This window comes from Schistocerca nitens, chromosome 7 (assembly GCF_023898315.1).
Source record: "Schistocerca nitens isolate TAMUIC-IGC-003100 chromosome 7, iqSchNite1.1, whole genome shotgun sequence".
Taxonomy (NCBI): domain Eukaryota; kingdom Metazoa; phylum Arthropoda; class Insecta; order Orthoptera; family Acrididae; genus Schistocerca; species Schistocerca nitens.
Genome location: NC_064620.1, coordinates 448,773,928 through 448,797,770, shown reverse-complemented (window position 1 = coordinate 448,797,770; position 23,843 = coordinate 448,773,928).

Here is a 23,843-nt window from a genome sequence, read left to right as displayed (position 1 = left end):
GTCCCTCCATTCACGCCTGTCGCGACACCACTGGAGGCGGGCTGCACGATGTTGGGGCGTGAGCGGAAGACGGCCTAACGGTGTGCGGGACCGTAGCCCAGCTTCATGGAGACGGTTGCGAATGGTCCTCGCCGATGCCCCAGGAGCAACAGTGTCCCTAATTTGCTGGGAAGTGGCGGTGCGGTCCCGTACGGCACTGCGTAGGATCCTACGGTCTTGGCGTGCATCCGTGCGTCGCTGCGGTCCGGTCCCAGGTCGACGGGCACGTGCACCGTCCGCCGACCACTGGCGACAACATCGATGTACTGTGGAGACCTCACGCCCCACGTGTTGAGCAATTCGGCGGTACGTCCACCCGGCCTCCCGCATGCCCACTATACGCCCTCGCTCAAAGTCCGTCAACTGCACATACGGTTCACGTCCACGCTGTCGCGGCATGCTACCAGTGTTAAAGACTGCGATGGAGCTCCGTATGCCACGGCAAACTGGCTGACACTGACGGCGGCGGTGCACAAATGCTGCGCAGCTAGCGCCATTCGACGGCCAACACCGCGGTTCCTGGTGTGTCCGCTGTGCCGTGCGTGTGATCATTGCTTGTACAGCCCTCTCGCAGTGTCCGGAGCAAGTAAGGTGGGTCTGACACACCGGTGTCAATGTGTTCTTTTTTCCATTTCCAGGAGTGTAGAAATAAGAGAGTCTGTGTGTTCGTTTCCATAATTTGTTTACAGTCGAGGCTGACTGCCACGATGTAGTGTCCAAGTAGTGGTTGAAGTTGTCAACTGTGGCTAAACTGTTGCCACGCTGCCTGCTAGTTGCCAGCTACCAACTGACAGTACACTGTTGCAACGCCGCCTGCGAGGTGCCGGCTATGGACTGACAGCTGCCGTTCAGTAGATATGCAAAGACGTAAAAATAACTAAACTTTCCAAGCTGTTTACATGGGCAAGAGAATCGATTGTGGAACTGGAAAACTGCTTTATAAAAGCAGATTTCCAGAATCGATTTTGAAGTGTTTACCTGACCAACCAAAAGCGGAACTGGGACATCGGCTTACGAAAACCGGTTTTGGAAACACATGTAAACTGGGTGAATGTATTCCCACACACTGCACCACAGATGTCACAATAGTCCTTTAAAGGCAATTCCTTGGCCTCCTTTCTTTCGTGATATGTTTGTATCCCGAATCATGGGTCTGCCTCTTTTTTTCACAGCCATGTGGAACGGCCGCGCAGTCTAAGGCGCCATGACATGGTGGATTGCACGGCCGCTCCCGCCGGAGGTTCGAGTCCTCCCTCAGGCATGTGTGTGTGTGTGTGTGTGTGTGTGTGTGTGTGTGTGTGTGTGTGTGTGTGTTGTCCTTAGCGGAAGTTAAACTTAGGTTAATAGTGTGTAAGACTTGGGACAGATGACTTCAGCAATTAAGTCCCATAGCCATTACATACATTTGAACATTTTTCTTCGGATTTCACGAAAAACCACACACACGCACACACACACACACACACACACACACACACACACACACACTCACGCACACGACTGTTACGAAATATGCATGCTCCTTACACAACAGTAGCCAAACAGTGAAAGTGAACAGACCACAAGCAGCAGCTTGTCAACAGCGAACAGTTTGGACGTGACGTTGACTGCTCTTGGAGGAAGTCAGCTCCAACGTGTGAAATGTCAATCACAAAGTAATTTTAAGCAGGCTATAGTGTGTTGAACAAAGGTAGTAAATCCACTAGTAAGTGTCTGGATACAGTGTGAATTCAAATTGGATCGTTAATTTCAAGTTGTTTTCATTCATCTTTTAACCAAAGACTAGTGATACTTCGAGGGGGGAAGGGAGGGGAGGGGGGTCATTGGGAACATGGCACTTGCATGAAGAAGCTTCCAGTTTCCATGGGTTTCGCTCTGAAATTTAACGTTACTGTGCTCTTCACTGACTAGGGGTTCGCCATGGATTTTCGACTAGAGAAGGGGTCCGCCAGCTGAAAAGGTTGGGAAGCCCTGTGCTAAATTTTAGTCAAAAATAAATATTTTAATGTTTTATCCGTTTTTTAAATACAAAAAGATTACTGTTAACATACTATTTCCATGATCGTTAATTTAGTTTTAATAATCAGAAAATAGTGTCGCATTTGTAGTATTGATGATTATGCTCCTAAAATCCAAAGTACTTGGCTCAAGTTTAGCTAACAGTATGTAGCTTTCTCTGACTGCCCCATAGAATGCCATTGCGTTATTCGTTGCGACCTTAATAAATTCAATCAGCGAAGGAATTGTTCCTAAAATTTAGATGGGCTTAAATCTATTTCAAACAATGGGCAAAACTATTCAGAGAAGGTTACATCGCCAAAGAAAACTAAGAGCGAATGTGGACAGGATGTGCCATCATAGCAGGCTAGAACAAAAGAAATAGTAATAATAAAAATAAGTTCCTGCTAGTGAAAGTAAGTAACCCTCCATAGGCTGCCACTTAATCAATAGTAAGATGCCAGTGGTGAGTTATTTGTGGCGACCTGGCCAGGGTTATTCCGAATTCCGGTAATCTTCTGCTAAAGTAGCCAGATCTTAGATGAGGTTGTACTAATTTAACTTTTTTTTCAGCCATGCACAATTCTGTTTGTGCCCAGCGTTGATGACATACGGCGTTGCTCTTGTTGTTTGTGTTCATTGTGAAATTTTGAAGACGTCACAATTTAGGTTATTTCCAATTGTTAGTTGCATTTTATTCAGTCTCGATGTAATTATTGTGCGATTTTAGAAGTGTAATAGTTTAGGTAATTTCAAATTTCCGGAATGAGATTTTCACACTGCAGCGGAGTGTGCGCTGCTTCTGTAAAGTTTGGAAGGTAGTAGACGAGGTACTGGCGGAAGTAAAGCTGTGAGGCCGGGGCATGAGTCGTGCTTGGGTAGCTCAGTTGGTAGAGCACTTGCCCGCGAAAGGCAAAGGTCCCGAGTTCGAGTCTCGGTCCGGCACACAGTTTTAATCTGTCAGGAGGTTTCATTAATTTCAAATTGTTAGTTATATTCTTATTCAGTGTCGTAGTAATTACGGTTTGTTTCCCACTGCGTTATGGGCATTACTAGGTCACGAGTGCGGAGGATTGCGAAAATGGAAGACGTAGAATTCGTTTCACAGGCAAATTTCGGAGGTGAAGCCGCAGGCGAGCGGGGCTCAGAGAGCCCACCGGAAATGCGAGGGGATGCAGGTACGAACTCGGCGGGGGATCCAGCCAGCGCTGCACAAAGGGCGTAGGCCGAGCCATTACAACCTGGGCGTGAGCCGCAAGATCAACCACTGCGTGAAGCGCACGAGCACACCGCAGCGTCTGAAAGTCGTGAAGAGACTCAAAACATCCCCGCGTCCACTCCCACCACGCCAGACGATATGTTTGCAGCACTTTTCAAATTGATGCAAGAACAAAGTAGGAAAGCTGATGCAAAGTAGAAAAATTGATGAACAGAGCAGGAAAACTGAGGAACAATCAGAAAAGTTAAATAGGAAACTTGACAATAAAGATCAGGCCGTAAGAAGGTTAAATAAACGATTTGACGAACAGGAAAAGAAATTACAAGGGCAGTCACTTAAGTTAGAACAACTAGAAAAACGTGTAGGTACGTTAGCGGCAAAAAATAAAAAGAGCAACGAAGATGTGCAGACCGAAATTGGCCAGGTACGCAAAGATTTTGACAAGTCCTGAGACTGGTTTGATGCAGCTCTCCATGCTACTCAATCCTGTGCAAGCTTCTTCATCTCCCAGTATCTACTGCAACCTACATCCTTCTGAATCTGTTTAGTGTATTCATCTCTTGGTCTCCCTCTACGATTTTTGCCCACCACGCTGCCCTCCGATACTAAATTGGTGATCCCTTGATGCCTCAGAACATGTCCTACCAACTGATCCCTTCTTCAAGTTGTGCCACAAACTTCTCTTCTCCCCCATCCTATTCAGTACCTCCTCATTAGTTATGTAATTTACCCATCTAATCTTCAACATTCTTCTGTAGCACCACATTTCTACAGATTCAATTCTCTTCTTTTCCAAACTATTTATCGTCCATGTTTCACTTCCATACATGGCTACACTCCATACAAATACTTTCAGAAACGACTTTATGACACTTAAATCTATACTCGATGTTAACAAATTTCTCTTCTTCAGAAACGCTTTCCTTGCCATTGCCAGTCTACATTTTATATCCTCTCTACTTCGACCATCATCAGCTATTTTGCTCCCCAAATAGCAAAACTCCTTTAATACTTTAAGTGTCTCATTTCCTAATCTAATTCCCTCAGCATCACCCGACTTAATTCGACTACATTCCATTATCCTCGTTTTGCTTTTGTTGATGTTCATCGTATATCCTCCTTTCAAGGCACAATCCATTCCGTTCAACTGATCTTCCAAATTCTTTGCTGTCTCTGACAGAATTACAATGTCATCGGCGAACCTTAAAGTTTTTATTTCTTCTCCATGGATTTTACTACATACTCCGAATTTTTCTTTTGTTTCCTTCAGTGCTTGCTCAATATACAGATTGAATAACATCGGGGAGAGGCTACACCCCTGTCTCACTCCCTTCCCAACCACTGCTTTCATGTCCCTCGACTCTTAGAACTGCCACCTGGTTTCTGTACAAATTGTAAATAGCCTTTCGCTCCATGTGTTTTACCCCTGCCACCTTCAGAATTTGAAAGAGAGTATTCCAGTCAACATTTTCAAAAGCTTTCTCTAAGTCTACAAATGCTAGAAACGTAGGTTTGCCTTTCCTTAATCTATTTTCTAAGATAACAGTCACAGAGCGTGTAGAAAATCGGATCGATGACATTGAGAACAATTTATGAGACAGCTCGGAACTAGCACTAGACACCGACAAGATAAAAGAGCGAAGAACAGCAGGAGACACTAAACAGTGTCTGCCAACAATAATACCTTTTTATAGAAAATAGAAAACACTACATGCCAACAGGTCATCCGCCAGGAGGCTACGTTACAACCCCATGCAAGAGACATGGAAAGGAGGAAAAAAAGAATGGACGCGTTAAATTCTCAAAAAGAGCAGAGCGATTCAAAGTAGAACAATCCCTACCGCGGTGGGCGACAGTGATGAAGATCGGTCGTTGTTACGGTTCAAACAAGCACAAACTCAAATAAATCGGCGCAATCGCGATATGCTCCATGAGCTTTTGCGAACAGACGAGAACCACGATGTTGGACGGCAGGAGAACAGTAATACACACCCAGTATGGGGAACAGGATGAACTGAGACGGATGGAAATGCGCCTGCAGAATCTGAGAAGGTCAGACGACGTGATAGAGTCGAGTGGCAGGGCCACTATCACAACTCCAGACGAGGAGGACCCCAGGAAGCATTTTATACCTGCGATGAAGTATTCAGTGCATTGTTGATTATTGCCTGCCTAGCTGGGAGTCCGTATTTAAGGTTACTCTTTCTTTTAAATGAATATATTTGGGCAAGATTTTAAAACTGTTTATAAGTGAACAGCCATTTGGGTGGGAAGTGTTTTCTATTTTCTATAAAAACGTATTACCTTTCTCATTTGAAAAGTTGTTATACATCCGTTACTACCTACAGTCAACTGATAGACTTCATGTATAAATGTTCTCTGCCTGGGAGTTTATTATTATAATTGTTATTTCTTCACTATTTGTTAATACAAAATACACTTATTCACAGTTCATGTGTAAAGTTACCCTTTTTTTAAGGTATTATCTTTCTCATTTGGAAAGTTGTTGTACTTGCTTTGGTATTGAAAGCAACTGATGGGCTTCATGTACAAATACTCTCTCACTTGAAATTTATGACAAATGTTATTTCTGTTGACTGATTTTAATAAACATTGTGGACAATAAAAGGTGAACGCTCCCCTGCTCTAAGGTCCAGTCCTTCCGCTTAGTCCTTCGGGCGTTTTATGATACGCCGAGGTAATACCGGTTTCAAGTGGAAGTTTTGAACAAACAGTGAATAATACTGAACTTCAAACTCTTTGTTGGGAAACAATTAGTTACGTATCGCACGTTTTATCCAGCCCAAACGCTATTTTATTTTGATTATGTGTATCAGAGCTAATTAACAAAAATTTTTATTGAGAAAGTTACTGTTGTGGACACAAATGCTACGATACACAGAGGACCCAAAGACTTTAACCAGTGGTCTCACGCGTAATTTTTATTAACGTTGTAATATGATAATAATTTTAAGTCTCTGGTACAACACTTTAAGTGATTATTTGCCGTGTGGCTTACAAGGCTGAATATATGCTTGTAATTCGTGACATCGTTAGTTGCTAACGGCCTTCATACGAGTGGATAACTATTACCGCACTTCAGTAGACACTGCAGTGAATTGCACTGGTGTGCAAAGCTCAAGGACGTGCAAATAACTGCTGAGTACACAACAGTACAGTACAGACAGAAGTTAACTGAAAGAGATACGTAAGCAGAGGAGTAGAAATGACACTTTTATTCAGAGACAATCATTACAATGAGGTCGCCATGATTTATGATCGTCCTCTGGACATTACAAAAGGTGGTACATGGCTCTTAATTGGGTGCCTGATCATCACGGACAGGAGGACAGGAAAGCATACTCTGCAAAGTTCTCCTATGCTGGCCACACGACTGACAAGGAGTAGCCTGGTAATGCCTTCAATTGTCTCACCCTGTCAAGATCTTTATTCACCTAATAACAGACAAGTTTCATTTAGCTCACCCTTCTAGGATATATAGTACCCCCCCCCCCCCAATCACATGTTAACATATTTATTTCAGTGGTAGCTCCTTTCTACCATACAGCTAAAACAAGCAATCTATTTCCGAAGATTTTTTTAATACATCTTTTCAAACATTGTGCTTTTCTGAGGTCATTCCACCGTATTCAATATCAGTTGACTGTGACGTATACAAAAAATAAAATTGGTTTACGTTTTGTATATCATAAGGCTTATAATTTGGAGACAAATACACGTAACTTACTTAATAACGAGTATCGATAGACAGAGGGCACTACGAATTTATGAATTACTCTACAGTGCAGGTACACGACACAGCGAATTCTAGAAAAGTAAACATTTGAGTATATCGTTAGAAGTTAATGCTGGACCCCAGTGATTAAACGCAATCACGAAATTAAATTTAATGCATAAACAATTTAACACCAGAAACAATAAACACAGTGACATTAAAATAAACAAAGTTAGATGTATGCACTTATTTACTCTACGCTGAGTGAATAAATGAAATTATATAACACAAAATGCCAAACGCAGTAATTATTCAACAAGATAAATTAATTTCGCAAATGCCCAAATTAAATGAAATTCTGTCTCAAGGCAATTTGCCTGCATTCAACTCGGGTTTAACGATGAGGTTTCGTCAGTACTTCACGTCGGCACGGGCAGCCAGTGAGTCATTCTTCGGGCTGAACTACAACAGTTGTAGAGTATACATCACAATTGTCATTGTTAATGATCGGTGCAAGGCTACGGTTTAGCTGTGTGTTAAACTTAAGTTTAATTTGTGCAACATTCTACATCTTTATTCTTTATGTCGACATATTTATTTCTCTAGATAGTCATCCTGTCGGCGAACACATTTCTTCCAACGAGATACCGGTTTGTTGATACCACCAGTGTAGAATGTTTGACATCATAGCTGAGCCACAACCGCACCTCTGTTCCCACTGCTTCATCACTATCAAGGTGAAGTTTTCGAAGGCGTTTATTAAGTTTGGGAAAGAGATGAAAATCGGATGGTGGCAAGTCGGGACTGTAGGGAGCATGATCGATGATGGTGAACTCAAGGCTTCGGATTACTGCATATGTCGCAGCTCTCGTGTGTGGTCGGGCGTTGTCATGCTACAGGAGAGGATGCTCCTTATGTGAACGAAGGCTTCGAATTCGGAACTCCATTACAGCACACTGTTTCTCACGCATCTACATAGTTACTTTATACACCGCCATATTACACCCTACAATTCGGAGCCTCCTAGCGACAGAGCGCTACAAATATGTAGATGAGTGTAATGTGTTTTATTATAGGACCACTATCCAAGGAGTTCCACCCAGTAACATCCAAACAGCAGACACTCTACACAATTTATTAAACTGCGAATACTAAACTCTTAAATAACAAATTCATATAACTTACAGAACTTAACAAATGGTTAAAAGAGTGAGCTTTAAAAAACGATAACGGCGGCTTGCCACGATAAAATCCAAGAACCTTTTACAATAGTACTTTTAGAGTTTACCCGAAAGACAAAATCCAATAATAAGTTAACTTAGCTATACAATTTAAAATGATTTATATGAAAAAACTTTGAGAACGATAATGGCGCTTGGCACCATAAAATGAAAGAAGCGCAGCACACAACCAATAAATATAATAACAAAATAATAATTTCATACAACCAAAGGGCGAGAGCAACTCCCAACGCAATCACCGACGAGCGAGCTCTCAACACTACGGAGCCTTCGCACTAGAAACGGTCCCTGAAATAAACCGCTGAGAGCTCCCCGACATGCCTCCACAACTGCCCATCACTTACGCACCTTGGTTATGTTCTGTAACACACGACAGATAATAACAACACGAGATAAAATTCAAAAATCAAATAACAATATAACATCCCGATAGCACATGATGACCACGGCGCCGTTAGCTCCGGCGCTCTTAAGTGCCGGAAACCAACACACACGAATCTTAATAAACAATTCTCGCTTCTTAAAACGAAACAATAAAGGGCAAGCGCACTTGAATAGTCAACCACAGTCTTAGAAGTGCCTTAACAACACCAAACGCGACTATTCCACAAAGTTAATAATAACACAGTGAGAAAAATACAGAACATACTACTAAATGCTGTTACACAACCAGGTTGACGAGATCGTGTTTTTCAGGTCCCAGAAGACCACATCAAGCAGCAGTAATTCACTATGTATATACTGTACAAAACCGTCTTTCTTAGGCAGATTTTATCTATCAAATGCCAAATATACCATACATGAACGCAACTCCGGGCAGGACTCCAACTGAGTAAATAAATTAGTACCAACAAATGCCGGCCGCGGTGGTCTAGCGGTTCTAGGCGCTCAGTCCGGAACCGCGAGACTGCTACGGTCGCAGGTTCGAATCCTGTCTCGGGCATGGATGTGTGTGATGTCCTTAGGTTAGTTAGGTTTAAGTAGTTCTAAGTTCTGATGGTCACAGCAGTTAAGTCCCATAGTGCTCAGAGCCATTTGAACCAAACCAACAAATATCGTAACGTGCCACACACACACACACACACACACACAGCGAAAACTTCCAAAAACGCCGTCCCACATCAGAATGAAGTTCAGAAACCGCTGCTGGAGCTTCCAGGGGAAAATCTGACGAGCCAACCGAGCCCACACCCGAACCTGGCAGACGACTCCAAAATTCAGCAACTCGGTGTCTCCGGGCCAGAGTATCACGGGAACCCACCGGACCTCCACATCAGACAGGCAGGCAGAACAAGTACGCCAACTCCAATTAATCCTCCACCGCATTGCCAGCACAGCGGCGAGTCGCCTCCGCCCCAGACCACTCTGCTCATATTGCGAGGCACAACAACCTTAAGCCCGTCTCACACGGAGCAAGGTTCGCCGCAAGTTTGCGAGATGGCGTGCATGCTCGCCGGCTTGCAGGGAAGGGAGCCGGCTATCTTCCATGTCGAAGCTCTCCCACGGTTTAAGATCGGCAGCTAGTTGTGATCGGCTGCATGTTGTATCGAACGAAGATGGCTGCTTCAGGTACAGATGTTCAGAGCAATCTGGCGTTTTTAGCTGTTTTGGTGCTAAACGATGCAGAAATGCATGCTAATGAGAGAAGAAGAAAGAAAGAATGGACGAAAAACTGGATTAAGAGGAGAAACGCTGGAAAAGGTGTGCTCTCCATGCTTCATAAAGAGTTGAGGTTATTTCGCATAACACCTACTTTTGTTTGAAAAGTGTCACCATTTCATTACTGTTTGATTTTATAAATATACCAATAATGACTGTTATATACGACTTTATTTTATAGAATAGAAGATCGTAAATCCTTTACAAATTTTATACAAATGGATGTATTGGTATTTGCAAAACGAGTGCCTCTGCACGGAAGTGTTTATTATAATAGTTTGCGCTTTTCACGACGTTCAGACACTGTTCTTCCCTATAAGTACATATCAGTGCTTCAGTCGCTTCCTTGGACCACTGCAGTGCCATTATTTAATAATTATAAGAACTTCCTACCGCACCTCACAACAGCAGAAAAGCGACTATCAACAAAGGCTTCCCGCCCAAGCTTTCCGCGTCTGACGTCACAAACGAAACGCCTCATGATTGGCCAACGCAGGTAGCACGCAGGGAACCTTACAAGAAAAATAGCACCGGACCTATCCTGGAAAGCCGGCCGAAGTGGCTGTGCGGTTAAAGGCGCTGCAGTCTGGAACCGCAAGACCGCTACGGTCGCAGGTTCGAATCCTGCCTCGGGCATGGATGTTTGTGATGTCCTTAGGTTAGTTAGGTTTAACTAGTTCTAAGTTCTAGGGGACTAATGACCTCAGCAGTTGAGTCCCATAGTGCTCAGAGCCATTTGAACCATTTTTTATCCTGGAAATCTTACAAGGTTCCCAGCAAGGTAGCCCGCTAGCAGACGACGGAGCCCGCAAGGTAGCCGCCGCGCGAGCCAGCAAGGAAACTTACAGCGAACCTTGCTCCGTGTGAGACGGGCCTTAGCGATAGTCACTAGCAGGTCAGGCAGGGCGAACTTCACGTTCCGTGCAATACCCGGAAAACCGACCACCCTCTCGTTTTCCGCCGGCCACCGCAAATACACGCCGGTGACGTCATAGCAAATCGCCACCGGAGCGCCACCCGCACCAGGACAGCGAACTATAATCGATTACAGTGAGCGCTCTGAACAAGATCACAGGATAGCGGCGCGCGCCACATCAGATGAGTGGAATAAAGATATAGAATGTTAATAACGTGTGTTTTATTTAGAAAGGTTTCACATAAAAAATTGGAGCAATTACTTTTCAGCAAGCCCTCGAACTTTTGTATATCGTGCTAAGTTCCTGGTATTATTTCAGTTTTTACTTCTACGTACTCCCGCATCGTCCCCCTACACTCCTCGGAGTATGGGACCTCATCATCATCACTCTCCAGTATTTACTATTGATACTTTTTCTCTAAATCTCTCAATCATTTTTTTCTTTCTGCCCCGTGGCATCATTTAATATAATGTCGCATCTGTGAACTTACTGCGATCGTCAGTGGAGATGTATTAGTCAGAAAAAAAATTGCTCTGAGCACTATGGGACTCAACATGTTAGGTCATAAGTCCCCTATAACTTAGAACTACTTAAACCTAACTAACCTAAGGACATCACACACACCCATGCCCGAGGCAGGATTCGAACCTGCGACCGTAGCAGTCCCGCGGTTCCGGACTGCAGCGCCAGAACCGCTAGACCACCGCGGCCGGCTTATTCGTCAGAGCTTAGTTTGCCTAAGAGGGATCGTGGTTTGCGTTTTAGGATACTTAGGCTGGACTTATGGTATGGGATACTTACGGGGATATTTGTGGTAACTGACGGGGAAAAATGCATTTTAGAGCAGTTTTCGAATTGAAATTTTATAACGTAGCCTTCGAGATCTGTTATTTACATGAAAGAAAAGCGTAGGAAGCAGAGAAAGTAAGCTACACGTGTTGTTCCATTGCACAACGAGACTGGCGCATTGACAGAAGAGGGCGCAAGTTCCCCGTGTCCTACAGAGACAGTTATGATGCGGTGCATCACAGCTTGGGACTGAAATCGCGTGGCAACTGGAAACGTACTCCCAACTTGAGGTACGAGAGACAGTACGATTCTGGTGGGCTAAATGTGTAAGTTTCGCACAGATTCTCCGTGGAATTCGGGTGGTCTATGGAACGAACACAATATCACTTCCAGCCGTAGTGAAATTTTGCCTATAATTTCAGCATGGCCACGCAGGCGGGAGTGACTGTGTTGAAAAAAGTGTCATCTAGTTTTTTCACTTTGAATCAGATGCGGCAATCAATAAAAGTTACTTGGCCTGCCGAAATAATGTCTAATTTTCTTTTTGAACTTCCCTCGTACCATATAATTTGTGATTTATTGAACTGGCGAAATTAAAAAAAAAAGAATAGATATCACTACCATTTATTAATATCTCTGTGGACGATTATAACTTTTAAGGAAGAGAACGAAAAGTTGAGAACCGTGTCCATCCAAAAATCTATTTTTTGTTTCAAAATAACGAGCGCAGCTGCAAACAAACATCTTTGTTAGGAAGATGCAGGATAACGAAAGAAATGTAACACCTATGCAGAATTTATAGGCAAGATGTTTGTTTTAAGTTGAGACAACTAAGTATATCGAAAACAAAGCATTGTATGAAAAAAAATGTTCTAGATGAAAAATTAATATTAATACAGGGGACATATCTACGCAACATCTGGCCACTTCATAACCATCCCTCTTGCGCGGGCGGGGCAGACTTTATATTTTCAGATGAGAATCCCACCCCTCCCCTATTTTATTGCAAATTCGGGTTCTATACAAAAAAATACGTACGGTTTACTGAAGCCGTTGATTTCCATTTGTGGTAGATGGCGCTGTAATCAACAAATATCAAATGTCCGTGTTTTTACAATTAAGAACCGACGTATTTCACTCTACACTTTTGTGTTCTAACGGATGAAATTTATGTTCGAAACTTCATTTAGCCTTGCAAAACTGATTGTACAGTACTATATAGTTAGCCGTTTACATATCTGATTAGGAACTACGCTGAGCGTCTTCCAGTAACAACGACGTGGATGTGATAGTTTTCTGTCCCCGATGGGATGCTTGTCTCTCACCAGATGGAGTGCTTGATTTCGGTGAGTACCGTTGGAAGGTGTGCCTGTCACAATCACATCACAGGCGTTTTGCCTTATTACAATTGTTGTGGTTCGTACTGCGCAGCCGCTTAGAGGCCAAGGCGAGAGTTACTGCTTTTGGATGGAAACACTCTCCGAGATCACTCACCCTGATGGCGGGGTTCAAGGGCAGCCACTGAAATCAAGCATTCCGATGGTTTGGGGACTTACCACAATGAAGCCACTAGGAACCAGTAAACCACGTTACTATACAAACGGCTTATTTGCCAGAAATGTCAATGCCTATCCAAATTATTTGTACTGTAAAATCACATTTTCAACACTCAGGCAACGTTTGAACATCAGTATCTACCGCTAGAACACAAAAGTTTGCATTTTCATCGTAAATGAAATGTACAATCAAATGCATCGCTTCTTAATTAGAAAAATAGGCAGGCTTGATATTTATCGATTGCAGTGAAATATACGACGAATCGAAAACTGTGGTTTGATTAACCCGTACGTACTTTTTAGCGTAGAATCCGAATAACCAATGAAAATAGGGGTTGGAGGTGGGGGGGTTTCTCTTTTCAAAATACAAAGTTGACCACGCCCACGCAGCAGGGATGATTAGGAGGTGGCCAGAGCCAGTTGTAGCACAGCAAGATGTCTCCTTTACTAATAATAACTTTTCACCTAGGACATGTTTTTCGTACGATGCATCGTTTTCGAGATACCTGTTTGTTTTAAGTTAAAACAAACACCCTGCATATTTTAAGCCAAATGCAATGCCTTTCCAAACAAGAAAGATGCAGTTTCAGATAGTCTTCTTGTCTAATGGTTTGCATCTATTCTTCATACTACTGATATTACCTATACCTTCACAGCACCACTGTGAATTTGACACTAGGAATCGCGGAAGTGCAAGCTGCATTGATTACTGTCAATTGCACTTCGAAAAATTCAGTCGAGTAAGCACATAAAAGTTAATTACACTACTGGCCATTAAAATTCCTGCACCAAGAAGAAATGCAGATGATAAACGGGTATTCATTGGACAAATATATTATACTAGAACTGACATGTGATTACATATTCATGCAATTTTGGTGCATAGATCCTGAAAAATCAGTACCCGGAACAACCACCTCTGGTCGTAATAACGGCCCTGATACTCCTGGGCATTGAGTCAAACAGAGCTTGGATGGCGTGTTCAGCTGCCCATACAGCTTCAACACGATACCACAGTTCATCAAGAGTAGTGACTGGCGTATTGTGACAAGCCAGTTGCTCGCCACCATTGACCAGACGTTTTCAATTGGTGAGAGATCTGGAGAATGTGCTGGCCAGAGCAGCAGTCGAACAGGACGTGCAACATGCAGTCGTGCATTATCCTGCTGAAATGTAGGGTTTCGCAGGGATCAAATGAAAAAAGAGCCACGGGTCGTAACACATCTGAAATGTAACGTCCACCGTTGAAAGTGCCGTCAATGCGAACAACAGGTGACCGAGATGTGTAACCAATGCCAACCCATACCATCACACTGGGTGATACGCCAGTGTGGCGATGACGAATACACGCTTCCAATGTGCGTTAACCGCGATGTCGCCAAACACGGATGCGACCATCATGATGCAGAAAACAGAACCTGGATTCATCCGAGAAAATGACGTTTTGCCATTCGTGCACCCATGTTCGTCGTTGAGTACACCATCGCAGGCGCTCCTGTCTGTGATGCAGAGTCAAGGGTAACCGCAGCCATGGTCTCCGAGCTGATAGTCCATGGTGCTGCAAAAGTCGTCGAGCTGTTCGTGCAGATGATGGTTGTAGTCTTGCAAACGTCCCCATCTGTTGACTCAGGGCTGCACGATCCGTTACAGCCATGCGGATAAGATGCCTGTCATCTCGACTGCTAGTGATACTAGGCCGTTGGGATCCAGCACGGCGTTTCGTATTACCCTCCTGAATCCACCGATTCCATATTCTGCTAACAGTCATTGGATGTCGAGCAACGCGAGCAGCAGTGTCACGATACGGTAAACCGCAATCGCGATACGCTACAATCCGACCTTTATCAAAGTCGGAAACGTGATGGTACGCATTTCCCCTCCTTACACGAGACATCACAACAACGTTTCACCAGGAAACGCAGGTCAACTGCTGTTTGTGTATGAGAAATCAGTTGGAAACTTTCCTCATGTCAGCACGTTGTAGGTGTCGCCACCGGCGCCAACCTTGTGTCAATGCTCTGGAAAGCTAATCATTTGCATATCACAGCATCTTCTTCCTGTCGGCTAAATTTCGCGTCTGTAGCACGTCATCTTCGTCGTGTAGCAATTTTAATGGCCAGTAGTGTACGTTTCTGGCTTTTGCGATTATAAGAGGACCTGCACCATGGTTTTAAAATAAAGATATACACTGCCTGACAGAAAAAATGGGCAGCCCCGAGAAGACACTGTAGGATGTCAATGTAACTTCGTCCATGAACACGAGATTGGCGGGTATGTAAATGACTAAAGCTGTAATTCTCTGAGACAGATGGTATGACCTCCAGAGTCCGTGATTATCGTTCGCTGTAGTGTTATACCGAGCCTAGTAGACTGTATGAGGAGTGTGAACATCGTCAGATGATGAATGATTCCTGTGAAGAAGATGCAGCGTACTCGCTTGGGACAGCTTTGGAAACGTCTGACAACTGACGAAGTTTGAAAAGATGTCGTTGTGGGTGTCTATCTCGCCGACTGCACGAATCATTAGAATACAGATTTGTGGGGCATTTGGATGTTACAGTAGATGATGTTGGCCCTCACAGAAAAGTGAGGACAGGCATACAAGTTGTCAAAGTTCCATTCGACTAGATTTAACCAGATTTGTGGGGCATCCAGATGTGACTGTGGTCCATGTCCCACTGCATGGGAAGTGAGGGCGGGCATGTTTATCGTCAAGGTTCCACTCGACTAGGTTTGACGGCCAAAAGAGAGATTCATCGTACTGTGGATCAAGAACATGCTGATTCTTTCTCATCTGCTACTGCCACTCGAGAAGGAGCAGTGGACGCCCTGTAACATTAGGCGTCATGCCGCACTATTGGCCGGAGACTAATAGCAACTAGATTAGTAAATTTCCCTCCCACGTCTAGATAGCCGCTAACACCACAACACAATTGACTGCATTTGGAGTCGCGCGTTGACTAAGAAGCATGCGCTCTTGATGAATGGCGTCGCATTCTGGCTGCAATAATGGGGTCCGCACTACCTTGGATGTCCATTGTCGGCGAGGATGGCGACGGCCTGGAAAGTGGTAGCATTTTTCCAAATTTCGGAGAGACACAGTTGTGGTACTCCTGGTGTCATGGGGTGGGGTAGTGATAGGGGACTGATGGCCTCAGATGTTAAGGCCCATGGTGACTTCGCCAGAAGATGACGAGTATGTCACTCGTCGAAACGTCGCAGTTTGAAGACACCGCCACCCGGCTGGAAGCCCGAGAACTCTTCGCCAGCTGTATACGCCGGGAAAGCATACATTCACATCCAACGTCATGTTTTATCTCTGATGCGGCAGTATCGTGATGCCATTATTCAACAAAACAATGTACGTCCAGCCGGCCGATGTGGCCGAGCGGTTCTAGGCGCTTCAGTCTGGAATCGCGCGACCGCTATGGTCGCAGTTTCGAACCCTGCCTTGGGAATGAATGTGTGTGATGTCCTTAGGTTAGTTAGGTTTAAGTAGTTCTAAGTTATAGGGGACTGATGGCCTCAGATGTTAAGTCCCATGGTGCTCAGAGCCAATGTACGTCCAGACATGGTATGTGTCTCTATGAACAGTGGAGAGGATACAACAGCCTTATGAGATGCTTCCCCACCGGTTTAGCGCCTGCAGAGGGAATTCAGCGTCATAATGACAAGTGGGCTAATTCTGGAAAGCTGTTTGCAGATTAGACAATATTATGTCATGACTGGAGTGACACCGAGCGTGGTTACTACACTGGAATCACATTCGGGAGGACGACAGTTCAAACCCGGGTCCTAAATCACTTGAGGCAAATTCCGGGATGGTTCTCTTGAAAGGTTAAGGCCGATTTCCGTACCGATCCTTCCCTAATCCGTTGGGAATGGGACCGATGACCCTCCCCCAAACCAACCAACCAACTGAAATGACATGACATACTCGTTCACCCCATGAAGTTTAGCTTCCTTTCCTCCTCCTTTTCAGCTTCATTTTTATTCCCCGAAATGGCTGTTAAAATTTCGTGGTACGGTACTGTAGGCTGCAGTTCGGGAAGCCTACGCGTAGATGCGGCCGTGCGTTTATGGCTTTCCTGTGTAGTGTTTGATACACTCAATCGTTTCTTTGGACGTGCGCTCAAAGAATTTCTTGTGACTGGCTTGAACCTGGTCTCAACAACGGCTGGCTAATCGGACTGGCGAAATTAGAGGCTGAATCGAGTAACTTGTACGTCAGTCACAAAGCAAGGATGTGCTGGATCCCAGTAAGTGAATGACAATACACTTGCTTCTAGCAGGAAGAGGAATATAGTTGATTTTCTTGACGAGGACCACACTGAATCTGGAAATTTCCTCATAGTATACAGACTGCAGCTACACTTTTAGCAGACGGTAAATTAAATAACGATTATTAATTGCTTCTTTTGATATGGCTATCTACGAACACAAAGTATTAGTTATATTGAAATTGCGTTATCAAATTGAAACAAGTGGCATGTCTTCCTAGACAGCAGTCGTGTAGCCTCGAGATTTTCTTTGCTATTCAGGTGTTAATTATTACTGAATGATTGTGTGTGTGTTTGTGTAATATGAGTTGCTGATAAATGTTTCAGTGGAGAACTGTATGATGATACAGCGCTGTCTTATAAAATCGTTTATTCAGACTCGATATCGCTCATGGACTGTTTCCACAGACGAGAAAATTTTTGCAATGACAGTATGACATGACATACTTACTCGTCTTCAGGTTTGAAGGAAACATAATCAAGTCAAACATTTAACATAGATATTCAGTACCGCACAATTGGCTCAGTGAGCAACGAGCAATGTACTGACTTTTTCGTTTGTTGTTGATTGAGCTTTTGATTTGGTGCGGAATACGTATATAAAATGTTTGTTACATTTTAACTTCACTATGTTATCCTTCATATCCAAAGACATGTATGTCAAGTGATATTGCCATTAAAAAAAGTTCCACTATGAAGATGGTTGTAATGGTACTTGAATTACGTAACCATTATGGTACCTCACCTGAACCTCTCGATACCAGTAATATTCTACTGTATTTCTGTTAACTACTTAACATATTTCTGAGACAACATTCAGATTTGATTTCATTTGTGATACATCGATATGTTTATATTGCAATGATATCATTCTCATGTGTATTCTTTCTTTTGTTACTATGATCTTTGTTATACATGTAACTCCGATTTTTGGGCGCGTAAGCAATTTGTTAGAGAGTCGGACCTTGAGAGGGTCAAGTGTTGGACGTCACGTTGCAAAGACGCATAACGTAGTCCGCTTATAAAATGTGAACTTTAACAGTGAGGAAGATGTTTTCAAGTATGTTTTGTATTGTGAAGTGATGTTTTGTGTGTTACGTGATATTGCAATAAAAGCAATTAAAAGGAAGTATAACTTAATTTCGGAGTGCTGATTATTTTTTTACATCACCATTGTCCAGCAAAAGTGTAATCTCCAAGAATGGTTTGTGAAGCGCATCTACATAACTTTTGAATATAGCAGGATAAAACCTAAGCCTCTTTGCATCGGAGCTTGGAATCATAACCACCTAGATTTTTAACGATTGAGCCAAGATTTTACGACGAGACCAGCGTGGGAAACACAAAAAGATGAGTGCCTAGTTTTTTGATTATTACATGAAATGACTTTATTAACTGTGCTCTAATGACACCTGCCACATAATATGACTGTTGTTGCCCGAAAATGCAGTATTTAGCAGCGTGAGCAACACCACAATCGTTATTAAATTTGACCTTTGTGTTGATAGGGTTGTTAGATGGTCTACGACCGAAACCCTTTGCAAATAAATGATTATATGACAGCTCTGTGACACCATACATTTTACCAAGCATATCGACGTTGTTAATTATTGCCATAAAAGAATATTCTAAATACTTCAGTGTATTTCTGTCGTGACATCCTCTCGTCAGGATTTTTTTTTTTAGTACTTTGGTTCCACCGTGGTAATTCTGTTAGTACCATTACTGCCCAATTAATCCTTGTGCCTGGCTTAAAACGAGGATAAGTTCTTGTTGGCAGTAACAGCATTGATGAACGTAATATAAATCTGTGTATAATATAATCACCAAAGAAAGAGGTCACAAACGGTCAAATTTGGTGATTGCACAAGCCGCCTCACATCATCCCTCAAAGACGTCAGACACATTGGAAACATCTATCTCAACACATTAAATGAATTCCGGGCTGTGTGAGCAGTAGCCCCAACACAAATCACATAATCCCTCTCCTTCAACAGTCACTTCCATTTGGGATTACAGAAAATTTTGCAACATTCAAATATAGAGTCTGGAATTCATCGTCACAACCACATCTTCTTCCTGAGAGAAGTGTGGGCCTGTTGTTGTGACTTGGCAAGACAGCCAAGCCACTAGGAGATAGCCGAAAGGCACGCGTTTAAGCTCACGCACGCTGGCGTGAGGTCTGGAACAGTTAAAGGAGTTGAGTCTAGTAAATAAAGTACGGAGCTTCTGGAATACTTAACTTTAATCCATAATTGGTGAACATCGGTCTGACTGTACATGCATCACAATATAAATAGCAATTGATAATGGCGCCTTGCTAGGTCGTAGCAAATGACGTAGCTGAAGGCTATGCTAACTATCGTCTCGGCAAATGAGAGCGTAATTTGTCAGTGAACCATCGCTAGCAAATTCGGCTGTACAACTGGGGCGAGTGCTAGGAAGCCTCTTTAGACCTGCCGTGTGGCGGCGCTCGGTCTGCAATCACTGATAGTGGCGACACGCGGGTCCGACATATACTAGCGGACCGCGGCCGATTTAAAGGCTACCACCTAGCAAGTGTGGTGTCTGGCGGTGACACCACACCTGTAACACTAGTTTGTGATACGACGCACAACCTTATTAGTTTAAGAAAATGTAGCGTTCGCTCGTGAATAATGCGGGGGCTGTTTTCAGCTCACTAGTGAAAATTTTGTTTATTCACAATCCAGATGAGCTTAAAATGTGCCCTGTTGCTACTGAAACGCGTATGTATTCAGTACAGTGATGGCGAGGCATGACAGAATCTCTGACCAGAGAGTTATTTATCGTTGCTAGTCTGCGCTTGACCGCGCGAGAGTTCAGAGCAGTTGCGGTCGAGTTGCGAGAGAGTTCAGTTGCATGTAGGGAGTCGGTAGTTGCTAGTTGCACTCAGTCAGTGCTAGTAGCGCGCGAGAGATAGTCGGAGTTGTGTGTGAGGAGTCGGCGGACGTCGACATGGCGCTCTGGTCAAGATTCAGGACGAGGTATATTTCTTAAATAAGGTAATGAAGCAGCATTGCGCTCATCTGATAATGTAATGTATCTTAACTGTAATTAATTTGTTCAAGAATCGCCCCAATAATAATTTTGTTTTCAAACCAAGCATTTTAACAAAACAAACATTTTATTGAAAGAAAATTTCCCATGCATTTCCTTAAAGAAAAAATTTAATAAGTTCAAAGAATTTTTGCGATGCATTTCCTCCAAGCTATGGCGAAAATAAGAGCAGATGCAGTTTTACTGAAGTAAGAATTTGAGTTTAATTAGGGCCTAAGATCGACATTTCAGTCTATTTGCGTTTTCATTGTCACTGGGATTGCATTTTTATTGAATTGACTTTCATTTTTGTGGGGAGCTTACACATGGCTCAGATTGCTAGTTCTCACATTTATATTGTCATTGACTTACATTTTTGCTGGGAGGTTACACTTAGCACGATGAGTATTCACATTTAAGTATTGTCATTGCAAAATTCTCCGGTGAAATTACACTAATGTTTTTTCAAAATTTTCCGGGAGTTAACACTTGGCTCTATGTCCATTAACATTTGAATAATTTTCCTTTTTACATTTTTTGTGGGGAGGTTACACTTGGCGACCCTGCCAGGATCGTATTTCGTTGAGAATCTTTTGAGAAGTAGTCAGATTTTCCTCTTATTTGCTTAAATATAATTAGGATTTGGCGCAACGCTTTTACTAATTTTGTGACTTTCTTTCCTCAGATCATCGGCAATTCGTTGCTCTGTTGTATTTGTGTTTGTTGCTTTTTGCATTGTGCTTATTTCTGTTGTGAATAATTGTGACTATAGTAAAAATGCCGCGAAAGACTGTGAATAGTGTATCGCGAAGTATTATGAATGAAATTACCGACTTAAACAACGTGACCCATAGTAATTGTGACACGCAGAGTAATGATGACAATCCTGCGTTCACTGACAATCAGTGCGTTCCAACCACTAATGATGATTTTTGTCTTAATGATGAACAAACGGACTCGGTTATGTACTCTGTTGATTTGACGACAATCGATGACGCGGGGCGCCCTATTGTAATGAGCGCTGCCCAGCTTAACACACCCGGTTTGAAAAATTCAATTTTTCTAACGGAAATTTACAGTGTACTGAAAGTACGAAGGATACATTTAATTCCGAAATAGCGACGCACAGTGGAGATTCGATAAGCAGACCTTTTTGTGAGTCACAGAATATCCAAATGGATACACAAAATGTGACAATTGCAGATACACTATCAAACAGCACAGATAATAGAAATGCTAATTTTGGCTCGGATCCAATTATGGCAATGTTGCTACAATTTAGTGAAAATTTCAAACAGCTTAATGAAAATTTCAAACAACAGAATGAAAAACTAGACAATAATAATGAAGACCTCAAACAACTTAGTGGACAGGTCAGACAACAGAGTGAAGATTTCAGACAACTTAGAGAACAGAACAAACAAGATAACGAAAATCTCAAACAACACTTAAATGAAAAATTAGACAAAAATTCCAAACAGTTAAATGAAAAATTAGACAACAATTCCAGGCAGCTTAGTGAACAAATTAGAGCCGTTGCCGCGCAGTGTCATGACACCAAGGAACAGTTACGCGAGGAAATAGAGGCTTGTTGAAGTAAAAGTAGCGAAGAAATTAGGTCTGTTGCTCAGGAATTAATGGAAATGCAAACAGCTGCAACAGAAACACGTAGAGACGAAATTAGCGGAGTCGCTAAACAATGCTCTGAAAAAGCCACACAATTACGCGACGAGTTTAAAGCAATGACGGTAAAACTTTCGCGCACAATGGATGAAAAGATTGACGCGAAATTCGACCAACAGAACACTCAAATTGACGAACGTTTTAATCTCCACATACAAAACAGTGATACGCGTTTCCGCAAATTTATTCAGGATCAAAATAAAGTAAAACGTCAAGTTATGGAAACAATCACAGCACAGAGACAAGAAGACAAACGTAAATTGTTTGTGAAGGCAAAAACATACGTAGACAACAATATTGCTTCAGTGTCCGACGAAATTAATACCATCAAACAGTCGAACACAGAATTACGTGACGAAATTTCCGATCTTAAATCGAAAACAGACACATACACAACAGATTTTCAAACAGTGGCCGACAGACTCGAACAATTAGAACTAACACAGGATTCCGATGTCGTCAAAGCTGATGTTTAAAAATTGAACGAAACTACACGTAAATTGCAAAAACAGATTAATGCCTCAGACACTAAAACCGATGATCAGGTAAAAATACTGACTGAAAAATATCATGAATTGGCCAGTCGTATTGATGTTATCGAAAGTACTAATGACAATAAATCAGACGATACTGCACCGGTTTCATTTAATCAAACACCAGAATTCCAAAATTTACAGCAGACAATTAATGAGATAGATTCATCTAATAACACGTTGCACAGAAAATTGTCAAGTTTACAGCAAGAGGTAACAGAGATAAAAAATGTTTCAGCGTTTAACACATCACAACAGACGCCACTTTATGAACATTTGTCAGACTCACGCAGTGCGTATAATTTATGTAATCAACAGAGAGTACACGACTTAGATTCTGAACAGACACAGACAAATAGATTCTCTTACAATCATGAGCCTGTTCCATCACACAGAGACGATAATTCTGATTACAAACATTTTCTGTCAGTGAGAAAATTTAAAGTGTTTAAAAATGACAGAACACAGATTCACCCACTGGATAGGATACAACAACTTGCTTTTGGATTTTTACCGCCACTGACTGCAACGCAAAAGCTAAAATGTATTTGCAGCGCGTAATAGACCTCAGGGGATTCATTACGCTTTAATGAATATGTGCCGTAGCGTGCACAGGGCCCCGAGCTGTAGTAGTGCTGTTTCATCTTTAGTTTTCTGCACTGCTGCCTTCTCTTCTACTATCCTTTATATCTATCAAAACAGCTCTTTAACTATTGCTCTGTCTAGGATTAAGAATGTATAATGAAAACCCGATAAGACAAGTTATACCGAAAGTGACGATTTTTCATTAGACGCTCAAGAAATGACAACCACGAGAATTTTAGTATCAGACAAAAATTTTATCATCAGTATGTGTAAAATTAACAGCAAACGCATTTTTGGTAACAATAGACATTTTTCACCACAACAGCATGAAAGTCAGCTGCCTAGCATACCTAACCAACAATGGAATGCACAAGGTCAACCAGGCTTTAATGTTTCGCCGCGTGCACGTATAGTCCTTGGTACAACAAATAGTAACGCACGGCAGCAAAGAAACAACTACGTACAGAAAACACAGTATTTCAATTCCTATCGCAGTGCACCGTATAGGAATGACTATTACGTGAGACGTAAAAATAATGAGGAGAATTTTC